General features: G+C 35.4%; 1 protein-coding gene across 6 annotated transcripts in view; it reads left to right on the plus strand.

Moving 5' to 3' along the window:
- The window catches only part of SLIT2 (slit guidance ligand 2), a 321,586-nt gene that overhangs the window by 38,414 nt on the left and 255,483 nt on the right, over positions 1-27,689 (plus strand). The window lies entirely within an intron of this gene.

The following is a 27,689-nucleotide window of genomic DNA, read 5'->3' on the forward strand; positions in this document are numbered from 1 at the left end:
TACTTAAACTGATTAGAGTCTGACTATTCTATCACATGCTTGGCTAATGGGCTCATCTGTTTTCTGAGGAAATGACAACCTGTGGCTTTTTTTTTTTTTTTTTTTTTTGGTCTGCCCTAAGCAGCCACAACATGCAATTGAGTAATGATACGGTGATGGAGCTTTTCATCAGTGCCCGGAATGACGTTGAGTCCCATGGGTGTTACAGGGCTCTAGAGGAGTAAAAAGTGCTTCTGACTGAGTGTATAGGAAGACAACATACAGATTCCATTTTAAGAGGATCTCTGTAGTTTCCAAAAGCGTGGCAGAAGGGTGAAAAAGGCGTTTATATAAAGAGAATGACATTAGTTGAAATAGTTAAAAGATGTTTATTGACTAAGAGAAATTTCATACATTTGTGGTTTTAGGTAGATATGATTTAAAAATTTTGAACAAAGCTTTAGAAACCCAAAGAAAGCCAATTTCCTAAACATTTTGATTAATTAAGGCACTAATGGTTATTAAGTAAGGTTAACCCTATAGTAACGTGAAATAGAATCGTGAAGGCAAAAGCACTACTGTTGTTTGAAGGGTTAGAATCATTTCTGGCCTTTTTCCTTATGCATACACTTTATCGTATGAAGAACGAGAGGCACAGGTGCATTAATGACCTTCATTTTTCATATTAGAGTGAAAGGATGATATACTTCCCATGCTGGGAAGGACCTCAGACACTTCGGTGAGAAAACACGTGCCAGAGATGTCACGTGAGCTGCCCCAGGTTGTTCAGCCTGTAGAGGGGGAGCCTCCCTGGTGGCTCACGGGTCCAGGCTCCCCAGGCGAAGGTCCTTCTGTGACTCTGTGCTGCCTGGTCTATACCTATTCCACGAATCCAGATCCTTTTTTTCTTTTTTCTTACTGTTTCATATTGTTTACATTTGTTATTTAAATGCACCTCCCTGAATTTCACAGAAATGTACATGATGCTTATCATCATCATCATCATCATCATTATTTTTTGTCTTTAGAAAGCACCCATGTGCTGGGCTCTGTATAAAGCCAGGCAAATATACAAAGGTCTTATCCTCCACCGTTTTGTTTCATGCATTTGAGCTTTATGTCCTGAGGCCATTGAAGTAAATGTTTGACTATCAGTTTTCCTCATAAATTCTCCATTCTCACTTACAGAATATTTTTGTTTGGTTTTGTTTTGAATTTTGTTTCAGTTTTTATTCTAAGGAAGAGGGAAAGGAAATTCACATGTTATTTATCCTTTGCAAAGAGGTATGTGTGGATTTTTAACTTATATATGCAGCATTTTTTCAAGAGGGAGGTATCATTCATATATATATATATATATGCACACACATACTCATACGTATATATTTATGTATATATACGTGTGTGTGTGTATATATTGACAGATGAGAAAGCTGAAGGTTGAGTTGCCTAGCTAGTAAAAGATAAAGCCATGATTGCTATTCATATCTTCTCAGATCTGTAAAATAGGCTATATCATATTAAAAAGTGATATCATAATATTGACATTGGCAAACCAAAAGACATTCAGAGAAAAACTGAGGTATTAAAAGCCCTCAATCCTGTATCATATGAGAATCAGCTGAAGAAATGAGATGTTTAGAAGAAAGTTATCTACTTAATAAACAATTTTAAAACATCTGAGGTGGTTATCCTCCCAAAGAGGAATTAAACGTTAAATAGCTCACAAAGGCCAAAGTAATATGGCATTAGGATAAATAGTTACTGTTTTCCCACAAAAGACTCTTGTAGAAGGCTTGGGCCAGATATCTGGTGTACTCTACTGTTGGAACATTGCACAAGAACCGTTGTAAATGTTTCTAATTTTAATGTTTCTGTCACTGACTTTCATTTCAAAGTGAATCTGATACAAACCGACAACATATAACATGGATTAACCGGAATCTCTCCGAGGCAAGGTGGATAAGTACCCCTTTTCCTGGAAAACTCCCCAAGGACCTTCTCTGAGCACTCTGTATGTAAAAACATCTTAATTTGATCACCTCTGGGGTAAATAATTTCCCATTTCCATGTCAATGGAAATGTATTAATTTAACTTAGAGCAAGGTCATGTTGTGAGATCAGCTCTCGACTTGTGCATGACTTTCGGGGGAAACCTTCACGCGGGTTGGTACATGGCAGAAGACACAACAGCTGACCTTAATAACTGTGACTCCAGCTCAGCATATTTTCCGTGCCCACTTCCATTAGACAGATCCGGGTTTTTACTTCCCTTGGTTTTAGTTGCCCATGGCCAGCCATGGTCTGAAAATGTTAGATGAAAATTCGCAGAAATAAACGGTTCACGAGTTTTAAATCGCATGCCATTCTGAGTGCATGATGAAATCTAGGGCCATCCAGCTCTGTCCCATCTGGGACATGAATCGTTCCTTTGTCCAGTGTTTCCTTGCTGTATACACGCCCCACATCCCTACCCATCAGTCACTCAGTAGCAGTCTTGCTTTTCAGGCTGATTTTCCTGTTATCACAGTGCTTGTGTTCACATATTTTACTTACTAATAGCCCCAAAGCACAAGAATAGCGATACTGGCAATTCAGATTTGCCAAGGCAAGCTGTAAAGTGCTCCCTTGTAGTGAAAAGGTATATATGTAAATATAGGAACAAAACATGGGTTGGGTACTAACTGCAGGTTTCAGCATCCACTTGGGGCCTTGGAATGTGCCCCTCATAGGTAAAGGGGGGCTACTCTATTGCCAGTTCAATCCAATCCTCACCCCATTTGCCTTGCAAGTTACTCGAGTTGCCTGAGAAACTAATCCGATAAAGTGAAATAGAACAAAATGAACATCTTAAATTATTTTCAAGATTTTAAGGAAATAACTGGAATCATTTTTTTCTGTGTATCCTTTTTCTTCTAAAGCTCTGAAATCTGTGTTCAGTTGAGGAGATGAAGTTATAAGTAACTCTAATTAAATGTACAGGCTTACTTTTTCTTAACAGGCCACCATAGAAAGGAAAGAACAGAGAATGGGGAAGACAACTGAGACCAAGGAAAGTAAAACAATGGATAAAAGAGGGGTGGGCGTGAAAATAAGTCGAGTTGGATTCATTGGCTATTAAGACAGCTGATGTGTCTTCTGCCCACATACCAACCTGAGATGTTAAATAAAGTGTTTGCAGAGTTATATGCTGAGATTAGCATGTTCTTTGATGTAGAATGCTCCAGAGAAAACTACATTTTCACTTTGTATGATAGTTCATGTCATACCTGAAATCTGTTCAGTCCAAGAAAATGTCTAGGAAATGGTAATACGTTCAAACTGATTGTTGTTCACTGACCTTTTATATACTGTGGATATTCCAGAAATATTAGAACACCAAATGAATGTCTATTAATTACCTCTCGTTATGCTTAAGAATAAACTGGTGATACAGTTTATATTATCTCACTTTGAACGTAGAGATGTTAGTTAACTTATTGCTTCTTTTATAATAATGAAAAATGCTTAAGATGTGGAGAGTAGAATGTTGCATTAGACAAAGAGAAGAAAACCAAAAGTAAACCAATGACCCGAACTGGAAACAAGTTTAAAAAATGTAATTTTTCAGTGGCACAAAAGTTACCATGGCATTACCTTTTCTTTTGTGTCCGCTGGTGATTTAATTTAGTAGTTGTAGAAAAAGTGTCTTTTGCTGTTTAAAAATTCTATTTACAGTGATTGATAAAGAAGTTTCTAAGTACAAGGGGCATTTGTAGAGAACCCGTGAAACTGACAAGTGATTGACATGTAAACAACCCCACTGCGCCCTTGTATTCCACTCTGTGATGCTAGACTATAGATACTAAGTAAGCCTCAGGAAGTTACCGCTATCCAATTTTTATTAAATGCTTGGCTTTGTGGATGTAAACAATATTGTGCATTAGCTGCCTAAATGCAAAGCTTTCTTTTGTGCTTTCACACCAGTCTTCCTCAGTGTGATAGAATATCTGTGAACTGAACAAATGGGAACTTTCTTTTGATATGTTTAACTGAATTTAAACTCTGAAAAGGCAAGCAAATTGCAGATTTCATCTGATTTAAGCTATCTGAAAGTGAATGAAGGGACGAGCATTTCTAAACTTGAAATTTTCTGTTTATGACTTATAAATGTCAGTGTGAAATTGTCCTTTCTTCTCTGCTAATGCAAAAATGACAGCTCGGCAGTGTACACACAGCATTGTTATGTGTAATCAGAAGCTTTTGTAATTGTCCTTGAAAGTGGTTTACTATTAATATATCTTGATTTTCAGAATGCTGCATTTTTTTCCTCTCTTGGATCAAGGCTTTCTTTTCCCACCTTTTTATAAGTAGGTTTCTTTTTGCCATTTTTAGTTTAAAGTCTGTTTTGTCTGGTATAAGTATAGCTACCTCTGCTGTGTGTGTGTGTGTGTTTACCATTTAAAGCACAAGCGAGTCTCTTATAGGTGTCATATTGTTAATAGTTTTTTTTTAAACCCATTTCACCATTCTGTGTCTTTTAATTGGAGACATTAATCCATTTATATTTAAAGTAATTATTGAAAGGTAGGGACTTAGAATTGTCATTTTGCTAATTGTTTTCTGGTTACTTTGTAGATCCATTATTTCTTGGTCCTTATCCTTGTCTTTGTGTGTGTGTGTGTGTGTGTGTGCGCGCGCGTGCGTGCGTTTTAATATCTTATTATCAGTATGCCTTCTTCATCATATTCTTTTGTGCAGATTTTCTCTTGTAGTTACCATGTGGCTTATGTAATCTTAAACTTATGACACCCTATTTTCAACTGATAACAACTTAATTTCAATAAAATTTGTGTACTTTACACTTCTTCCCTCCTCCCACATTGTAGGTTATTACTATTATAATTTTAATTTTTTTATATTGTGTAACTAATAACATATTACTCTATTTTTGGTTATTTTTGTTACATTCATTTTAAACTAGAGTTGTAAACTTTTAAACTTGAGTTGTAAGTGGATTATGCACCACTATTACCATATCGCAGAATCTAATGATGACTACATATTTATCATTACTGGTGAGATTAATGCTACCTTTTTGTTTTTTATAATGTTTATTAATGTTCTTTTACTCAATGAACTCCCGTTAGCATTTCTTAAAAGGCAGGTCTGATGGTAATGAATTCTCTTAGCCTTTGTTTGTTCCAGAAAGTCTTTATCCCTTCATTTCTGAAAGACACCTTCTCTGGGCATAGAATTCTTGGTTGATAGGTATCGTCTTTCAATATTTTGAATGTGTCATAGCATTCTCTTCTGACCTGAAAAGTTTCTGGGGTTGCCTTATATTTTACTTCTTTCTTTCCTCTTGCTGCTTTTAAAATTCTTCCTTTGTCTTTGACATTTGACAATTTAATTATGTTTCGGCGCAGCCCTGTTTGGGTTGTTTATTCATATCATGGATCTGGAAGTCCTTTTCTCTCCCCAGGCTTGGCAAGTTTTCAGCCATTACTGCTTTAAATATACTCTCTGTCCCTTTCTCTTACTCTTCTCCTTCTAAAATCCCACAGTGCAAATTGTTTCTTTTCCCTGTGTCCCATAATTCCTATAGGCTTTCATCATTCATTTCCATTTTTTTTTCTTTTTTTGCTTTTCTGACTGGGTAATTTCCAATTTCCTATCCTCCTGGTTGCTGATTCTTTCTTCTGCACAGTCAAATCAGCTTTCAAAACTATGGCGTTCTTCAGTTCAATTTTTTTTTAAATGATTGTATTTCCTTGTCAAACTTCTTATTTTGTTTCATGTTGTTTTCCTAATTTTAGTTGTCTGTTTTTCTTGTTGTTCACCAAACTTTCTTAAGAGGAGTATTCTGAATTATTTGTCTGCTAGTTCATATATTCTCATTTCCGTAGGGTCATTCATTAGAAATTTGTCAGTTTTCTTTGGTGGTATCGTACTTACCTGACTTTTTTTTTTTTTTTTTTTTTTTTTTTTTGGATACATGATTTCTTCTGTTGGTATCTGCACATTTGAATGATGGGGCTCTTTTTCCTGATTTTATAGCTTTACTTTGCCAGAGACAGTTTGTCACCAGTCAGCTCTGTTTGGGTTTCTGAGTGTGTACACTGAGAATGTGTTTAGACAGGCAGGACCTGCTAATATGGTCCACTCTGGGTGAGGCAGCTGTTCCAACTCTGAGGACAAGGATGGGGGATTTGCCGTTGGCTGAGAACAGTTGCATAGGACTGCTGGCTTGGTTACCTACCCAAGTGAAGCTATAGGATAGACTCTGCTGTTGCCTGGATTCTCTGGTCAGCTTACTAAATGTTGGGACTAGGTACTATAGTCAGTATTAAATGGGGTTACAAATTAGCTTCCTTGCCTTGGCAGGGGCATCAGGCCAGAGCTCAGGGCCTGTACAGCTTCTTGTTTGGGGACTCAAATGAGGACTGAATGTGCATTGAATTCCTGGTCAAGTGAGGCCACTGGTTTTCCTCTGCAGATGGGATAAGCCACGGGCTATTTTCTCTCTTCAAGTGACACAGTATGTCGAATGGTCTACACAGCTTCCTCTGTGCTCTGGTTAGGTTCCTGGCCAGACAGGCTGAAGGCTGTATTTAGTGACACGCAGGGCTACAAATTAGAGCCCCTGTCTGGGCACTGAGGGAGAGGCAGCTCTAAAACTGCTAAAACTCTGTTGTCTTAACTCAAGCTGACCCACAATCCAAGTTCGCTGACCAAACAGGGCCAGTGACTTTGCTCCGGGGCCTATAAGCTCTGCCCACCCACCTTTTGGCTCAAGTGTTGTCAGACCACACAGCTTCCAGAAGTTGTCACCAGTCCTTCTGGTTGGATGGAGCAGGAGAGCAACCTCCACAGTGGGTGGGGCTACGACTCAGCACCTTGACCCGGCATGGGCACACCAGGCTGCAGGGCTGGCAAAACCCCTCTGCGGATCCAAATCAGGCAGGTCTGCACCCCACCAAATTCCGTGGTCAGAGTGCAACCCCAACTTGATTCTGAAGATGAGCAAAGCTGCTGGTTGGGATCAATACTTCGGCACTGCAGGGATGAACTTGGCCTGACAAGATGTGTGTGCCAGTTGTGGCCAGCCCACCCCTCTTCTCCATCACGGTCAGATTTCCAGCATTGCAGATTCCACTGCAGATTCCACTGCGGTCCCCATGGTGTGAGATCAGAGTACAGGCTCCTACAAAGGAACCCACAGTGCTGGGGGAGACTGGTTTCCCCCGCTTGGCTCTCTTTTCCCACTGGGGGAACCAGAGGCTCAGGGGAGACCTCTCTGTGTGGTGAGGTGCTCTCCTGGGAAGAGGCGGTTCAGTCAGTGCTCCTCTGACCCTCCTAATCTGGTCTGTCTTGGTCCTTGAGATGCAGGGGGTGCTTCAGCCTCACCCCTGCACTCTAGGATTCTGTAAATGTTGTCTTGTTCTTGAATAGATGTCAGTAGTTGTTCTTATGAGGTGAAGCAATGTCAGGGATGAGCTGTGTTTCCATCTTGGTGACATCAGTCAAGATGTAGTTTTCTTTGTCACATGCATTTCTTACTGCACTTCTTAGTTCTCACTTTAAAAAAAAAAAAAACTTCATTATAGCCTGCTTTGATAAAATATTTTAAATAGTGAAAATAGATGAGCGGTATCATAAATTAGGACTCTTTAAAAATGGCTCACGTTTTTAGTGATAAATTTGAAATTAAAGAATGTATCTGAAGGGTAACTTTATGTTTTCTGATTTTTAAAGTTTGAAAGAAATTATCCTGTTTATAATCATTTTATATTTCTAAAATGTTCTAATGATTGCCTCAGAGTTTAGAGGCAAAATGTTCTTAATTTTTTTTTTCTTTCGACTTGAATGCTAAGAACTTGGATGCTTTAAATGAGCTATTTGCCAGCAGATGACAATTCATTCCAGATAAAAGAGAAACCAAGTACAGTAAAATCTGTGTTTGCCAACCAGCAAAATCTGGAAAATCACATTTTTGAGATTCCCCAGGGAAAATTGTCAATTTAATAAATAGAGCTAACTGAACTAGGGTATGAGAGAATCAGATTAAGGTTGCTTGAGATTCATTATGTATGTTTGTTGCTAATTTTAAAAACCGCATAGGGTGTTTACAGCCATGAACTATATACCTATGTAAAAATTGCCTTCCCATTCCTTTGCCAGACAGTGAAGAAATGAGAGGTTAAAAAAAAAAAAAAAAAAAAAACGGTCAATGTGAATTGACTCCAAGTCAACTGTAATCTACATCCTGTCTTCATGATATATCTCATAGCAAAAAATTTTATATCAGTATATTCCAAACGTTTGTAAATTATTTAGGACTCGGGACATGGTTTTCCATAGAAACAATGTTGTAAACATTGGTTCGGTTCCCAGGCCAGTGCATACCGCCTGTTTAGTCCATATGTGTCTAAGATACAATACCAGCGTTTGCTTGAGAGCTGGGTTCTAAAAGCATTTGTGCAGGAAGGAGCACAGGGATGGGTATTTTCTCTTTGTTTTCTGGAAAGAAAATGATTCTATGGGAATTTTCAGAGGAAACTATTTTCGGTTTTCTTTCTTTTCCTTTGCGTGTCTCATTCGGGGGCTCCAGGGCCCTCCTGTGACCCCGTGGTGGAGGCGGGGTTCGCACGTTTCCATCCGCGTGTCCCGTCGAAGGAAAGCAGTCAGCATAAACGGCCGCTGTACGCGATGGCATTTTTGACCCCTTTCTTTCTCTGGACATTTTGATAAGGCTTATTAACTTCAACTTTCTAAGTGACCAGAATTTAAGGAAAGTAACAAAATAACGTTAAAAAGATATTTATGAAGTATGAAAAAAAAAAGACAAGATATGAAAACCTATGAAAAAACTTCTTGATATGTTGCTGGATGTTTACGGTCCTAGGGCTTAGTTGTGTTTTGTTTTTTTAATTTCTGTTTTGTCTCCCTTCAAAATTCCTGATTTCTATTACAACATTTAGTTTTTTTATAGTAGCTCTTACAGTGATGGAGGCAGAGGCTTTGCTGAGGTGAGGCAGCTTCAGAGAGTATAATAAATTCTTCGTTTGCAAATTAAGGATTGCAATTTAATGCATTATTTTTCAATAATGTAAAATAGCTGTTATTCACAGTTATAATTTTATATTTCTTTCAGTCTGTGTAATATGTTTCCCCACTCTCCTGCATTCTTAAGGGAGTAGGAATTGTGTTGTTTGCTGTTTATTAATTTCCACTCTAGCCATACTAGTTGTTTTCAGACCTACTGGGGCAAGCAGGTTGAAGACAGCTCATCCAACAACTAAATCATAACAGCCGTTCTTAAGATACATAGCCATTTCTTATGAGAATTAAACCTCTGCCTTGCTCTGAGCAATAAGATCATGCACACTTAGAAAAAAGTTATTTCTAAAATATTTATGTATCAACAGTGATATTTCCAGGATATTATCTCAAACCGTACTTTTAGTGTGGTTGTAACTATTTCATTTTCTTGTGTGTTTAGTTCAAAAGATGACATGTTTCTTAGAAAACCAAAGAAAATAGCACATAAGAAATCATATATCTTATTTGAACATTTTAATTATTTCACTACATTAAAAATTCCTATTTTCCTCACTAACTATAATGATGATTTTCATGATTTCTTTTTATCTAGAAAAATGTATAATATGAAAAATAAAATCTATAAAAAAACATAAATTTCCCATGTGCTTGTAGGTCGTTAACTTTGTGTCTATTGTTCACTTTACTTTTTTTTTTTTTTTTTTAAGATCCATTCTGTGCTGGTCAAAATGTGGGCTTTTCAGACCCAATAGGGGGAGCCAATTCCATATCCTATGGAGGTTTCTTGGCATATTGCTGTTGCCCATTCGTCAAAGACAAACTACTTTCTCAGCCTTGGCTGTCTACCAGGCCCCGTATCAGAAAATCTTCATTAAAAATGATGCAGTAGTTTGTACTAATTATCTTTTAGTCTATCATACTAAATTTATTAATCTATTATTAATGGCCATGCCTACAGAAGTCTGAAATAAAAGTCACTATTTTCTAATGTATATTTTTATTCAGGGTAAAGAGAATTTTGTAATCTTTTCACAATAAAAGTCAATGTAGAAAATACAGAATATTTTAATGCTCACAAAAATCCTACATACACAATATGTTATGATTAGGTTAATAAAGATGAGAAATATTTTTTCTACTTTATAAACTAATCAAATTTATAAACAGTTAAAATCACATGACTCTAATATATGGATTTTTAAAAACCACATGTCTTGCTTTTTTTAAAATAAAGATTTTCAAGGAAGTTCAAGGACTACCATAATGAATCATTTAGTGTGGTATTGAATTTCCATAATTGTTTGGTTCTGTGTTCTATTCTCAAGGTAGAAAGTGTAATGGTTTTACTTATTTGAATTACTACTATAGGATATGTTGTGTCATAGACATTCTCAGAGATTATAAAAATTTTCAGTCTGATATTTGCATTTATCTTGACAAAAGACATGGAGTTATACAAGAACACTATTCACAATTTGGAATACATATTATTTCATAATTTCCTGCGTAATAATGGATTTAAAATCTTAATTTGCTAGCCAGCTACATATCTACATATCCTAAGTTACAATATATGATTGCTGTATTTGGATTGTCTCATATTTAGACACATGCACACATCCTTATTGTTCTCAATTACAATAAAACTTTGGTCTTTATTTCCTGTATATTTAGTGACTAATAGTGAGAGATGTATATTATGTGCTAAATACATAATTAATGATTGATTGCTTATTTAAAATTTCAAGTGCAATAAATATTCAGCTTTTTAAAAAAATTTTAGCAAGAGGAAATTTATATATTTTTTCCTCTATGAAACTCTTTTTTTAAAAAAAAATCTTAGCCTCTGTGATGCCTAAAATACAGTTGTACTTACTAACACTACAGTTAAAAAAAATTAGACTTTCTAATTAAGAGATTAATCTCATTAGCCTTTATATTCCTTCAGCATATAGTACAGTGTTTGCAACATAGTAGATACTTTGCAAAAGGTGGATCAATGAATGAATGAATGAAAGGGTGAACTTTTACTCGCTATGGGACCTGGAGGAGTATATGTACTTGTCTTCTCATATATGAAGTTAAATGCTCACTGCCCTGTTTGCTCAGAGGTTGTTGGGAGAATCAGATGAGTTATGCAAGAGCTTTAAAAATTATAATTATTTTATACTTGTGAACTTAAAAATAATGATAATGCTACACTTTTATAATTTGAAATATTGACTTTTTAGCTATATCGTCACAGTAATCTGAAGAAAGAGATAAGCACGTGGTTGCCTTTTTGAAAGTTTGAATATCTCCTTTTGCAGTGTTACAGCAAAGCATGCTTGTGGCCAAGTAGATTCATGTTTGCTGAAAGGAGATCCCTGTTTTATCCAATGACCCTTTTGTTCTTCTTGCCTCAGAATGTCATTTTGCCCCAGTGGCCCGCATTAATGGGGCATGCTAACTCTGTTGTGCCTACTACTTATGTGACATTAGTTCCAGACTCTGTGCTTTTAGTTTAAGTGCTACAGAGTTAAATACTCATGTTGTGAATTTTAATTCCCTAGTAGAGCTAAGGAAGAGAACTTCATTAAAACCTTTCACAGATAAGATTTCTTTCAAATTGATGAGAGTATTCCAATTAATGAGATATTAGTAAGGATGATGTATTTCCATTTGTAAATAAGAACTGAGATTTTTTTCAAAAAATCGTTAAAAGAAGACTATTTTAGAATAATCTTATCCCTCATGAGAAAAGTTGTCTTGACAACAGTACCATTTATAATTAGAAATGATGAATATTTTATTTCTCAAAGGAAAATTCTCTCTAAGTATGCTACACAGTGATTGGGCTAAATGTTCATCAGGCTCAATCATTTCTAATGCAAAAATACACTGAATAGCAACTTTTTGCCTCAATAATAATAAGGGTTTACATTTTAGCTAAAGGAAAGGATTTGCATATGCGTTTTTATATTAATATTCTGTGAGGTAAGAAAATGATATATTACTGACCTCATTTTACAGAAAGATTTAATATCTAATAAGTGGCAAAAAATAGAACTAGAGAAATGCAGATTAGCTTTTTTCTTTTCATCATTTTGCCAAAGGGTGCAGAAGCGTATGACACATTTCAGAATTGTGCTCTTGCTTATCTTGTAATCTATTTTTTTCATAACCTAGAATTTGTATCTTTTTAATTTGTAGTATTTTATTTTAAGCTATGTGAATGAAGACTTAGATAAAATTAAAATACCTACTACAAATGTCATTTTTTTTTTATTGAGTGTTCATGATTCAAGTAGATGACTATTCCAATGAAAAGACAAGACTAACTTCATTTGGTTCAGTTATTTGTTACGTCGTTAAACATTTATCGAGTGTCTTCTACCTGCCAAGCAATGTGGAAGGTTCATGTTAAATAGAACGCAGCCCCTAGGGAAGGGACGGAAGGGCACATCTGTATAGAGCAGTGGCCAGATTTTGGCGTGTTGAAATCGAAATTGCTGCGTGATGTCAAGGTTAGCGCATTAGCTTCCAGACAGAGGGTTTATGAAGGCTGTGTGGAGGCGGTGACACTTGAGGTGGGTCATGAAAAGGGGGTTGTATTTGTGGAGGGAATTTAAGATGGGGTGTAATAGCCACTCAAGGAAATGGCACAGATGATCCAACATGGCAAGCCAGCAAGAGAGAAGAGCAAGCGATTAGGGGACAAAATGGAGAGTTAAATGGGGCCTGACTCTAGAAGGCCTGCGTTTCTCAAGCAAACATTTATCACCCAGTAAGGTCTGTTATCGTGAATTCAATGGCTTATTGAATTACACAATTGTTTGTATCTGATTACATGTGATATGGCGCTTCCATGATATAAATCCACATTCTGTCGTCATCTGTGTTACTGTGTTAAAAATCTGTTCACTTACTGAAATCTTATCACTATATTACAATTAAAGTTTAATGTGAGATATGTTGTCATTAATTCAAATATAATAATTTCAACAACTTCAATGGACATATCTTTGTGGTAAATTTAAAATGAAAGTAGTGTTATATGGAATACGTTAGTTTTATACTGTGCAAGACCTACTTTTAATACGTTTGCTGCTTAATTTCTATTTATAAAATGTAGAATATAATTCAAAGATTTTCAGTGGCCGAACTTAAAGAGCACACCCTTATTTTATCCACATCCGTGAAAGTCAGCCATTTTGCTTATTACAAGGCATCGACACAAGGATTGAACTCAAGTGTAGAGGCTCTTCATATTAACATTTCATTTCTTTGTTTATTTTTTCGCCAAAGAGGAATTTCTTTATTAGCATTTCTCATTAAAACACATTTCATCTTGGAGAAGCTCTGAGGTCTTAAATTCGATATGTAATTATAACTGCGATAGATTTATTTTGAAGATAGTACATGAAAGGCAGCACATTTCATAGAAATGAACGACATTATATGAGATGCCTCTTTCTCTCTATTTTTCCTCCTCCGTACCACGCTGTACTAGGAATAGAAAATGCCAAGTTGTGTAGCCGTGAACATGGTACCCTCAATGAATCCATAGCCCACTAAACAGACAACCGTGCAAACAGTGGAACAGCAGTAATACTAAGTTAGAGGTCGGGCCGCAGTCTGTGTAGGCATATGTGTGTGACCCATTCTTTCTGTCTCTGTAGAGGCCTTATAGAAAAGTACTGTAGCATGGCTCTAAAGAGGTAGTTACATGCTCCTGAAGCTGAGGATTGAGAAAGAACATTCCAGCTAGATGGGGTGGTGGGAACACAGACACTGATCTACAAAAGAAAAAGAGAGGCAAGTTGAGGAGATGAACCTGGAAAGACTGGTTCCAGTGGCCTTAAGTGAGGTGCTACAGAGTTTGGATCCCCTCTCATTGACTGGGAAGAACACGGTAAATGTTTAAGCAAGGCTGAGGCCTATTGACACCTGTAAGCTAGAAAAATAATTAAAGTTAGTAGAGTGAGGGCATATGTTATTTCCCCCTGCAGTTCTAGCTATGAGGGTAGGGGAGGTGTCTTGTTCAACTTCCTGTTCCTATGACATGCAGCAGGACCGTGTATTTCCTAGTATAGTGTATTACTCGTTAATACTCACTACATGTTTATTCATTGAGTCAATGTCACTATTCTTCACTCTACTTTTAAAAGTCCAGCTAGATTTTTCCAAAGGTTGAACTAAGTGACAATGGGTAATACTATAGAATGTACTTGAGGAATATTTCAAAGAAGAATGTAAAGGCACCTGTTTGTGAAGGAAGAAGAGGAATTATGGCAGACTGTTACGAGCACCTCCCAGTATTCATGGCTTTGCGGAGTCCCTTTGGTTGAATCTGAGTTTGGTCATGTGACTGGCATTGGTTAAGGAGACACAGCAAGTGAGATGCAAGGAGAAGCCTGATAAAACTTTGCTTGTGTATTGGGGGTTTTTCCCTTGGAACGTTTGCAGTGAGAACCCTCTTGGAACAGCAACTGTGCCATGAGGCAGCTCAAGAAGTGATGCAGAATAGTCTACATGGAGGAAAACTGAGATCCCAAATAACAGCCCTGTCTTTGCTCCCAGCTACTCCCAGCTGTCAGGCCATTTCGTAACTGTGGGCTATCCCAATACCCCAGTTACACCAAAATCTGCCCTCTCAAACCACAAAATGTAGAGAGATAATGATTGGTTATCATTTTTAAGTCTCTAATTTTTGAAGTGCTTTGTTACATAGTAATGTGTAACTCAACAGGATTTGAGAATAGTTTTAACATATCTGAGCTGGATTAGTTGGTGGGTTGTGACACCTTCATTTAGTCAAGATCAGAAATATAAGAGGAGTAGCTCCTTTGCTAGTAGGTTAGACTGAACTTCTGAAAAAAGGAATATATATATTTACTGCATTTTAGCTCATAGCAGGTACTCGAAACTGTTCAATGAATGCAGTATTGAAAGAAAGCCATACTGCGGATAATGATGTGCCATTTGATCACTGTTAGACTAAGAACTTTCTAGGGACGACTTTTTTATTCTGGCTTTTTATTATCGTAAATTCCTGTGACCTAACACACTATAAACAATAACAAGAGATATAAGCACCATCACCTCCCGCCCCTCATGTTTAAAAGGAAGACAAAATATTTGTTAAATTGGAACTAGTTAGGTCCCAACATATGGAAAAACAAGTCAGGATCTATAGCACATGTTAAGAAACTGCAGTTAATGAACACATAAGCATAAGCCAGTCTTATCCTTTATATTACATTTAATCTAATGTATAGAATAACTTGTATGGGAAACCTCCAATTATACATACAGATTGTATACTTTGGTTAGAAAGTTTGGGGTACGATCTGAAAAGAGGTGGATGACATGTTTGGAATTACTGCTTTCCGAAGAAAATGTATAACTGAGAAGTCCTAAATAAGTATGATGCCCACATAGGATTACTTAAGTATGCTAGATTTTCAAACTGTAATTTCCTCCTACTGAGCTTTGTATAACTCTTATACCTTCATTGCTGCCAAAATTTCCTTTGGCTAAGAAACAAGTTCTAGAATCTTCAACCAGGAAGAAAAGAAAGAAAAAAGTAAAACGATGGAATCAGTTTTATCAGTAAAAGATGATGAAAGGATTTTTTTTTTTTTAAGCTTTTGAAACTAAAAGCAGCAGGGGGCAGTAGAACATTTCGAGTACAGGACAGAGGAAAGGGGACTGGTCAGTGAAGGACATGGGCATCTTTCAGGAAGTGTTTTTCATTTTCATTTTACTTAGTTTTTAATGCATAGTCTCTTTGGTCATACTCATTTTTCCTGTTCTCACTCACAACTCTGCCAGCTGAGGTTGAATAGTCTAGTCACATATAGTCAACATTAATAGGAAACGAAAACGACCCATCAGTAAATAGATTTTGCTTCCATTCAGTATATAATACTGTCTTGTTTTTTAACTTCCTTTCTCTCTGGTATAGAACTTTGAAAATTTCGATAAGCTGGATAAAAGAGCTCAAAGGAGGAAGCATGGGAATTACAAGTCCAATAACAAATCGACTGTTTAATTTTTCAATAGGTATGCAAGTTTCTTTTCTCTGCAGTATAAAGTCTTTATCCCACTGCATTTCCTCATGCTTCTTTGCTCTGGCACGTCAAAGCCACCCAGTCGTCATTCCTGCCTCCATGCCTTTGCTCATTCTGCATGTTTTACGTGGCATCCCCTTTCTTGTATATCCATGACTCCAACTTATAATCAGTTCTTCAAAACTTATTTCAGATTCCAGATTATTGGTAACCACTTCTGATATTTCCCCCAAAGTAGCTGCGCTTTTCAGTGTGTTCTCCGTAACAGGATCCATGCACTTAGTCTGTAGTACTCAGGTTTCTACTTTATTTTAACAATCATCATTTGAATACAATTTACATTTTCCTCATAGGATCGTCAACTCCTTGAGCGCAGAAATATATGTCTCCGACACATAGGTGGGACCTCTTATAGCTTTTCTGTTTTGCACATTTGAGTAATATTCGTTCAATCGATAAATATACTTATCCTTGAATTTACTTGTTCTACATTCCGGAATTCAAGACGGTAAAGGTGAAAGGACAGGAAACTTCCATTTATTAAATACTTAATTGCATACTAAGGACTCTTGACTTTTTGTGTAAGTTCTCTTTAAATCCTCATAGCAACTCTTTAAGAGAGGTGGTATTCTGTCCCTGAAGATGAGTACATAGAGCCCACGGGGCATGACCTGCCCCAGCTCACAGACATGGTGTAAGGCAGAACTGGGATTTGAAATCTCCTTATTCTCCAAAGTTCACATCGTTTTCACTACATGACAATCAGTCATTTATTATCTACTATGTGCCACACACTGTTTTATGAACTATTGATTCTACATTGGATAAAATACTATCCCTGTCTTTGAAAGACTCACATTCTCGCAGGGGACTGATTAAAGTAATTATTATGATTCTGAGCGACAGGTGCTTGAAGCGTATCCTGCGGGTCCATGGCTAGGGGACCATTTGCCTTGCCTGAGGAGGGACACACCCCTTAGACAGCCATAGATCAGATTTGAAAGGTGATGGGCCTTGGAAGATCAGCATTCGTCAGGCAAAGGTAGAAAGGTTTCGTGAGCAGAGGAAGGAGAGTGAGATCAGGAAACTGGAGGCCAGAGTCCAGAAACATCAGTTCACTGGGTGAGAGTGGAGTTTGGAGTTTGCGAAGGGTGCGGAAGATACAGTCATGTTATCTTAGGGTCTCTGGAGTACTCCAGGGCGCCAGTAGGTAACCCGATGTGTTAAATCGCATGAGTTGCAGAGGTTCACAGTCTGTGGATTCAATATGAAAGAAATGGTTTATACTGAATCTGTAAGGTCAGGCAGGAGAAATGAGAGGAAATGACGAGGCAAAGGGAGCAGGGACTTTGAAGTCAAATAGAAGAAGGTTTTCATTCCAACCTGACACTTTTTAGCTAGGTAATCCTGACCCATAACCCAGCTTCTTTGAGTTTTAGTTATTTCTTCTGTATAATGGGGAGATACCCTCCCTCAAAGACAAGTGATGGGGAATAGAAAATGAATGCAACACCTAATTGACAGTGGTGTTTAGTGAACACAAGCTTATCTATAGGTTTCACTTTTCTACATATCAGCGCACTTATAAAAATGTTGGTAAAGCTCTGTTAAGTTTCTAAAGCTATAGATTTTTATGTACTAATATATGAAGTTGGGTTAAGACTCATATATGCATACATACATATATGCATAAATATAAACATTTACTTTTATATAATTTAGTGAGGCCATATGGGCATTAAAGTTCACATGCTTTTCTTTTATTGCATTTACTAGCATGAAATAAAAATGATTTTGTCATTCTTCTTTGAGTCTTAGTTTGGTGAGTTTTGAGAATAAGTCCAGTTTTGTGCCATTCTTAAAGACATTTTCAGCTTCTAATATCAGATTCATCATTATTATCATTATTAATTCAAAATTATACGTGATATGATTCTTCTGGTTTATAACCCGTTACCTTGGTTTTCAAGTATGGACAGTTAACAATAGCACTGAGCCCGTAACTGAAACGATGTTTGCCAAAAGTCTGATTCTAGATATTTTTAAGTTAAAAGAATACACATTCTTATTATAATGAAGTTATTTTCAGGTATTTCGAAAACAATAATGAGAAGGTTTAATATGAGCACTAATTAAAGGCGTAAAGTCTTCATGTTGCAATTTCCTGGGCTAGAAACTTCTTGACATTCTCACATCCCTACTTTCAGTTTCTGAATAATCAGTGAACCCTCTTTCTGTTTATAACTAATCTTTTAATTTTGTTCTTGACCTCCCCTGGTTTCTTTTTTCATGAATTATTTTCATTTTTTCTATATTTTTAACTTAACTACTTTAAATTCACTTTTTTCCTCTGCCTGTAAATATGGTCAAGATTTTCCTGTCCTTAAACAGAAAAAAAAAAAAAAAAAAAAGAAAAAGAGAAGCAACAAATAAAATCTCTTTGTTCAATGCTTCCCTCCTTGTTAGAACTCCTTGTTAGCTTTCCTCTCCACAGCTAGACATTTTGGTATCAATATTTATTTGCTTTACTTACTTCCTAATTTCTCATTCCATTGCGATAACCTCTGCCCTTTGCCATACTGCTGAGCTCCATTTACTAAAATAATTGGTAATCTTCCTAATTTCTTCTTATCAAGCTCGATGATCCAGTCTTAGTCTTCATCTGCTACGTTCTATAGAATTTATCACCATGTTATCTTCATACATCAATATCTCCTCAAATTTCTTTCTTGCTTTATTTTTTCTTCTCATTCTATACACACTTTCTGGACAAGCTCAGCCATTTTTAAGTTTTAAACTACCATCGCCAACTGACAACCCTAAAATCTAGCTCTCCAGCCCAGAATTTCAGATTCATGCATGAAAATATTTGCTATCCATACAAACTTGGATGAAAAATTAGCAGCTAACACTTAACTAGCACAAAAAGTGATTTTTCTCTATGCTTCTTTTCCTCTTTTATCCCCATGAAGAATTTCTTCCATTCCCTCTATTTTCTTTTGCAGGCCCCTGAACTACCATTCTAGATCACCTAGGGCATAGACCTGGCTGTCAGACTCAGACTTTTCTCTCATTTCTGCATCCTTAACTTTAATCCCTGACAGTTTGACTCCTTAGTGTTTCTTAAATATTTCCCTTTTTTTCCTATCCTTTTTAACATTGCCCTAGATTTTTACATTGGTTTAAAACGGTCTTGCTGCCTAAAAACACACTTCTCATCAGTGAATTTGCCCCCGATTGCTACAAACCTGAGTCATTATATTGAATGCTCTTTCATGCTACTTGGCCTTATTCTCTAATTTAATTTCAGGTTAATTTCCACTTATAAACCTTCTAGCAAAAGGAATGTGTTTATTATTAGCTATATTCTCAGAATCTATCACAGTATAGGTAGCCCAGAAATGCCTGTGAAAAGAATCCAATATTTTATAGTAAAATAATCTTGATTAAAAAAAATGAATATACAGGAAAAGTTGGGAAATTAGAACACATTTTTGAGCTTTAAACTCTACACCCCATTTTAAAACCATGCCGTTATAACAAGATTATTCCTCAGATATTTATGTTTACAGGTAAAGATTTATAACAATAACTTTTAAAATATGAAATAGTATTACATATTCACTTATTTAGATGGCATGGGACTTGGTGTATTGTATGTGGGTATTCTAATTGTATTTTAAATATGAGTTACTTTGGAAACAAAATTTTAAAACTTTTACTGAATTTTTCTTAAAGTTATATTACATACTGTTACAGGCAATGAATAATACTAAGTAGGATGGTTTTCTTTGTTGTTTTTTTACCATTATAATTCAAAATAGACTTTTTAATATAATATTTAGTAAATTATGCAGAATATTGAGGCTTGGTTGCTTGCAAAATTAATGCAATTTTGTTTAAAGTACACTCTATTAAGTCACTAGTAATGTGTATCCAGTAAGTTATTTGAATTAGTATTCAGATGAAAACATACCAAGTTTCTCAGGGTCTTCAATATCAGTTTTATTTCTGTGAGCATTTTAGCTTTCGAATGCAAGGAATGCAACTTGAATTGTTTCCTGCAGTAAGCCACTGGTTATTTTCAGGCATACTGGAATCATGCTGTTTAGCCACAATGTGGTATTCTCTAAAAGCACATGAAATATTTCACGACCAAGATTAGCCAAAGAATTTAGTCTCCTTTTATGACCATGACAGTTAAGGTGTGCAACATGAGAAGTTTGTATTTTCAGAATTGTTTCTCAGAGTGTTATTTTAAAGAAAATGAAACTCTTTCTTACAGGATCAGATATTGGGTTTCCACTAACTGTGTTAAAGATGTGGTTTTGAGTTACAGTATGGAAAATTTAAGTTACTCACTTATTTAGGCATTTTAATGTGAACCAAGGAGAATTTAATAATTATAATTAAGGACTGTCATTTGTATATGATGGTGTGATTTTATTCTTTAAGGAATTTATACTAAGGATTTGATAATTTCATCTTCCTCAGAATGTCTTGGGGACTTTCCTTCTTGCCATCCTCTCTTTTTCTGCTCCCAGCACACACAGTTTGCTGTATGGGTTACTTGGTCACAAAGTTGGAGGAGGGGTGACAGGAGGAGAGATGGTTCTGGGATGGCTGCAGCAAAGGTGACTCTGGAACATTCTCTCCTCTCCTGAGGCAGCAGGACAGCAGCAGCTTCTTTCACTCAAAAAGAAAACTTAAGTCCAGAGAAGCAAAGTTTGTTGTTTCCTATCATGTTTTAGATATGTCAAAGTTGGCTCCATTTAAATTCTTGTAAGATAAATGTGTGCTTGTGGTGAAGATCTTTTAAAAGCATAGAGAGAAACAAAATACTTCTATAAAAACATTCTTAAGACTCCTAGAAACATCTTCTGGGAAAGAACGTTGCTATTTTATTGGTTTATTGAATTGACATTACTTTATAGAAATTCAATGGATGTCATTGTGATAAAACTTTAGAATGCATTGATGAGAAATAATATTTATATTACCAGACAAGCATTTCTTTTTATTATTAAATCGTATCGAGTTCATCAGGTGAAAGGTAAATTTCCTTTTATTCATCTCATACAGACTTCATAACTGTATATTGAAAAGTTATAAAACTTTTGTCAATATATGTTACATACTTTGAAAATAGAAATGTGTATCTCAGAGATTGTTTTAGATGATCATTTTTAATTAACGTTCTCCAAACATTTCAATGAGTAATTTCCATTCTTAAATTCTTATAATATTCTATGTTATAATTTTAGATAAAATTAATATGCATATTAAAGAACAAAATGTTTCTTAGAGTAGAACATAATAATTTTATCTCTTCAAGTGAGGAATTTACAACAGATTTTATTTGTTTTAATAATTAAGGCTATTATTCTAGTAATTTTCTTCATTTTTTCCATAAGAAATTGATGATGATTGTTGATGCTGCAATTTCAATAGAAGCATTATCATTCAGCTATTTAAAAAGTTTTTGGTCAATGCTAACTTTTAATCCAAGCTTTCTTGTCCTATGAGAATGTTTTCTCACATGGAAGATTGACAGAAAAGAAAAGAACTCTAACCCTAACCCTAACTATACGTCTTTTGGGTAGGAAGGATTTTCCTTTAACAGTGATGTTACTCAAGCGATTCCATTGCTATCATGCATTCCAACAGTAATTGTAACCATCAGCTCTCAAGCATGATAACCATTGGTATTTTTTCTTAATAGCTCATTGTGTGTGTGTGTGCGCGCGCGCGTGTGTGTGTGTGTGTGTGTGTCTGCTCACCTTCATAAAATTCTTAGCTGAAATATTTGCACTTTGTTCTAACTTTACAGTGAAAATAGACTGTGATTAATCTGAATGTAAAAAAAGTAATCCAGCAGTTTTGTCTGGGGGAATTTTTTTAATCTGCTAAATATAAACACACAGGTGAACTTGTGATAGCTAATCACTAATAACATGATAATTGTTATGAGAAATGGTGCTTAAAATCTGAAAAAAAAATTTAATGATTCCACTGTATTAATAAAATTATTCTGGAGTTATAGAAGAGCCCATCCCATTGATGATAATCAAATTTTATTCAGTGGAAATTAAATTATGCAACTTAGTTTAGAGATAAATATATATTATATATAAAACTGATAATTACATACACATGTGCACAAGCATACATGAACACACACACACACATGCACATTTGATTAATGAAATTTATACCTTTCTTATTTCCAGTTATAATTAAATTTAATTTTTAGCCTGAAAGCTTTTATGTTTTTATTGTTAAACATATATCTTAGTCTCTATATGATTGTGTTAGAATTTGACATGATTAAGAGATTTTTTAGTTCTGTGATTGGGATAGCATTTCTAAACTTGTTGTAGGATTCTTTTCTAAAACCATATTGATTTAGTTAATCACATTTCCCTGTAGTTTCTTGGCACAATATTTGGCTTTTTGTAAAAGTAGTCTTCTGATTGCTTTCTGCCTCCTATTTTTTTTCCTCTTTAAATTTATCCACATCACTGATTGTCTTAGAGCCCATGTTTTTACAGCTATTTTTATGGTCACAAAAATAAATATTTTATGTATTCTGACTACAAATAGAGTGCTATTCTTGGTTTCTAGATTTCAGATTGTTTCTTTGTTCTAGGACAATTAAAAGTGAAAATTAGATGATAAGCTTATTCCTGCCAACCCCAGGTCAGATATACGTGCTGATAGGTAGGATGACACAGTGAAAAATATCTGTCTCTAGTGTCAGAAAAACCTGAGTCTATATCCCAGCTCTTTATTTATTGGCTGTGTTACCTTGGGCAACTTATGAGTCTTGATATTTTCCTTCTGTAAAACAGAAATAACAGCATTCTCTCTCTTAAAATTAAATGAGATGTTAAAATGTGGTAAGGATTAGAAACACTAAATGATGGCAAAGTACAAACAACCTTTCTTCCCACTTGAGAAATAAATATTTTGCAGTTTTAGAGGTTAATATAAATACATACACACATTTACTCAACAGATGTCTATTTGAATAAATGTATAAGTAGACATTTACTGAGTTTTTACAATTTGCCAGGCTCTGTTCTAGATGTTGAGATACGTGATTTAACAAAATAAAGACTCCCATCCTGTGGAGCTTAATATTTTGTAAAGTAAATATTGCAAACTTTTCTTTAATGTCACTAAAGTTTTTTTTTTTTTAAACAAATCCAGCAGTCTTGGCTCTCTATTGTGTTGGCTTGCACTCTATGTATATTCCCATGAATGGAAGAAGAAAAAGTAGAACAGCATAAGAGCTTTTTTACTTCTTATATAAAAAGATGTTTATAAATCGATTTTAAAAAACACTATAAAGGAAATTGAGTAAATAATATTACCAGGAAATTCACAAAAGAAGAACTGCAGATGGCTGATAAATTCATGGAAAGCTGCCCAACTTCACTAGTAACATGGGAAATGTAAATCAAAGGATATCCGGTATTTTCCTCATAGAATTAGCAAGAGGGAAAATATTGATATTATCCAGTGTTGGTGAAGGTATGGGGGAAAAAGCACATTTCAACATAGTGTCGATTGTAACTTTTTCAGAAAGTGCTCTATATTGGCTAGTAAAATTACAATTAAAAATAAAGCGATTATGCCCCTGATTTAGCTGTTTCAATTTAGTAAACTATCTTCTAGAAATCAAGGTACTAATATGTACAACTTTGTATTCAATGCTGTGCTATATTACTATGTGTAATAACAAAAAATGGGGGGGAAAACTTCGAGTCCCTCAATAAAGGGATATTTCAACAACAATGGACTAATACATGAAATATGTTCCCAAGCCTGTGCTTCATTAATGTTTATAGGAGAAAAAATAGAAAAATCATAAATTTCCATTAATAATGGAGTAATTCAACAAATTATGATGAAGCCAGAATATGTAGCATTATATAAATACTAAAAATGATGATTTAGAGCTATCAGTATTGACCTAGATGGACATCTATGATTGGTTGTTAAGTGAGAAAAGCAAGTAGGTTTGTGATAAACTTATTACGATGACATTTTTGTCTTAATAATTCTACATGCATGGTTATTTCAAATTGGAGGATGTTTTATTAACATAGAGAAAGGAAAAGAAGAATGTACATGAAACTTTTGTTTGTTACTTCAGGTTGGGGGTTGTTGATGGGAGACGGGAAGTCACAGCACTTGACCTTCTGATTTGTGTGAGTGGTTACAATTAGCACTTATAATGTAATAAAGAAATGGTCTATTTAGAGTTTCATTAACATGGTCTATTTAGAGTTTCATTAGTACACTCTTTATCAATGTGGAGGTCAAGACAGAATCTACTGTAATGCATTCATTATAGTAGGTGTTTAGTAACTGTATATATAATACTTTGAGAGCTATTCTTTGCAAAGTACCTTTGTCTAGAAATGATTTTCCATCTTAGTTTGGATTTTTATTTTCTCGGTAATAGGAGTGAGCCAGGCAAAGATAGTAACAGAGTCCTCTGGCTCCAAAAATATAAACCAGACAAGGTATAATTAACTATATGCATTCATTCACTCAGTTATTCTAGTTTATTGCTTATGCGGCAAGCAAAGATTTATTCATGGGTCTTTCACCTACAAGGAGTTTACAGTTCTGCAGGTTATAAACATGTCATCAATTTCATGCCACTTAATTTTTTCTCTTCAGTATAGGTTAAGATTTCATTATGTACTTATTTTCAAATTTTACACAAAAATCAGAACTCCTGTAATCCTTAAATGCATAGTTAGTAAAGGAAGTGAAGTAAGGGCGGGATCTCGCTGAGGGACTAGCAGATGTGTAAGTGAACAATAACTAAGATAAAGAAGCCAATTTACATATATTATAAAAATGGCTATCATGGGCCTTATGCTTGTTGGAGCCCAGTATATTTGGGCTTCATATTCTAGTTTAAGCCTCATGTAGAATCATTTGCTAAGAAAAAATTTCCATCTAATAAAACTTCCATTCTTTAAGCCCAGAATTCTCAGTAGGAAAATGTATCAAAGCAGACATCTAGTTCCAGAATTCTCATTGTGAACGTATTGGTTTTTGTTATATGTACATTTTTATACATTCATCTTTAAATATAGAATAATCAAAAATATAAAATTATATATTTTATATACACTGTGTTTAATATAATATTTAATATAATTATTCAGTATAATAAAATAGGTTATTTCTATATATTTATATTTCCCTCTTATTATATATTCCTTTCGAATAAATTTACTGGTGCCAGAATGACCTCTATGATTTTATTTTACCTATTAGTATAGGTATTTTACCTATACCTCCTGGGTAGCATTATTCTCATATTTCTGGCATGACTTGGCCTTTTTCATTATTTTTAAGAATTCTTTCTATTTTCTAATTCATTGTTTTTAGTTTATTGTGAGCCGGGAAAGCAGATAACGAGTTTGCTGAATTACGTTTAAAGTAAGTATTAATAGACCCAGAAGGCGGGCCTGTCGTTTTCTCTTACGTGTAAAATATGTGGCCTTCACGAACAAAATGTTTGGAGTATTTTGACTGCAGAGGCCTTGTTATTTATTGTTCATTTGTTTTCCTCACTAGTTCTCACCCATATTCTGAAGAATTAAAGGTGTCGATGATCTGCCATGAATATGTGATGTAGGAGAGTTTAATATATTCTCGAGTTCAGTGAGGTGCTACAGTTCGTGAGGTTTTCACATATTTATCTCACAATAATAATGATGACACAGTAGGTCTAACGTACGCTGACAAAATGTTTCATCCTTGAGCCCAGTTTTGTACAGCAAAAAATTTGAGAGTCTTTAATTTCAAGTAGAATTTTGCGTACAACTTACGAACTTTTCTTGTCATCGCAAGGCACTGTGAGAGTCCGAGGTGCATGAGCTATCATTTCAGTCAGACCTGAGTTTGAATCGTTGTTCCTTTATTAGGTGATTTACAATGAGTTATTTAACCATTCAGTCTCCACATCTGAAATATGGGATGTCAATACTGCTCTTCCAAGTTTGTTGTGGAAAATAACACGAGTACGTCCAGCCTTAGGCCAGGCCCTGTTTCTGTCAGCAGTGGGTGGTTTAGCGTTCAGTTACATGCCAACGTTGTTCGTAATGAATTACTGCTGCAAAGGGTAAACCGTGATGCTGCCTGCAGAAACCTATTTTTCAAAATCATTCTTTTTCTGCTCATTAGAAGATAAAAAAAACAAATGTGAGACAATCCTAAAGAATGTACATTTCCATGTTGTGACTGATTCTTAACAAAAGGACAGAGACATTTGAATAAAGGATTTCTGTTGGATTTCTAGCTATAGAAATGAAACACTTTCCAAAATGCCGATATGTTATAATTTCATAATGTGTTCTCGGGGGAGATGGTGCATTTTTGCACATTCATCATAGCTCTAAAAGTGAGTAAGGATGAAAAGCATGTAGTGCTTGCCTTGTTCTTACATCAGAAGAATTTTTCCTTTTGTCCATTTTATGCTTGCTTCCAAAGACTTAAAATGAAAGCTTTGTTTCTGCAATAATGGCTTAGTGTAGGCTTACACTGTTGATCTCCTCAGTAGATGCAATGTAATCCACTTTGGTAATGTGAATTTTTAAACAATCATGGGCCTTTGCCATTAACCCTTCTCCACTAATGATAATGCTCTAGGAAAACTACAAAGGAACTCAAGGCTCAGCTTAACAGTAGACTTGGAGCTCACTTAGCTGAATTTGCATTTCTTATTTTAGTAGCAGTGAATTGCTGAGCATATGTTGAACTTCATCAATACCGAATGTAGAATAGGTGATTGTGAAACTAGTGTTCAAGTGCAAGCATTCAAATACAAACATGGAAAACTAGAAGAAAATAATGATGTAGTGAAGCAAAAGTGCTTTCGAATCCAAAATTTCCCTTGAAGGAGCTTTGGCTGCTGTTGCGTTTTTTTTGTAATATTTTTTAACTTGACCTGTTGCTTTGTTTCCTTCATTGTAGTGCAAATGTCTCAAATAAAGCTGTACATGAGTCATTTTTTTCCTCCTCCTCAGTTCAGGCTACTCGGATAATAGCGTACTTTGAGCACAAGCATGGGAACCTTTTGAATGTTTCCTGCACGTAAAGCCTTCAGAGCTTTGCTCAGCAGCTCCACACGTTTCTTTAGGAGAGCGAAATGGTAAATTAACTAAGAGCAATTTTCTTCCGTGACATATTTCCAAACTAACTTTGAAAACACATTTCCACTTAGTGTTTGCATTCCACTTTGGAGACTTAGAAAAGGTTTCCTGCATTCGGTTAAGTAATATAGAGGGTGGATGGCTAAATTTAAGATGTTCTTTAGAGATTTGTAGATATTTAAAGTTTTGCTTAAAGTAGAGAGGACTTTACAGCCATTCGTGTTGTAGCCGCAGTGCTGTGTGCCTCCAGGGCTATGGGTTTAATAAACAAAAGATCTGTCATTGAGCTTGGTGCACAGTAGGGAGTAGATGTAATTATATACTTTAAAAGGGAAAAGACTGTTGTTATTATTTTACATTTATTGAGTGCCAACATTTAGCAATGCACTGTACCTAACATAGAATTAGACACAGTCCTTGCCCAATG

This window comes from Rousettus aegyptiacus, unplaced genomic scaffold, assembly GCF_014176215.1.
Source record: "Rousettus aegyptiacus isolate mRouAeg1 unplaced genomic scaffold, mRouAeg1.p scaffold_m13_p_10, whole genome shotgun sequence".
Classification (NCBI taxonomy): domain Eukaryota; kingdom Metazoa; phylum Chordata; class Mammalia; order Chiroptera; family Pteropodidae; genus Rousettus; species Rousettus aegyptiacus.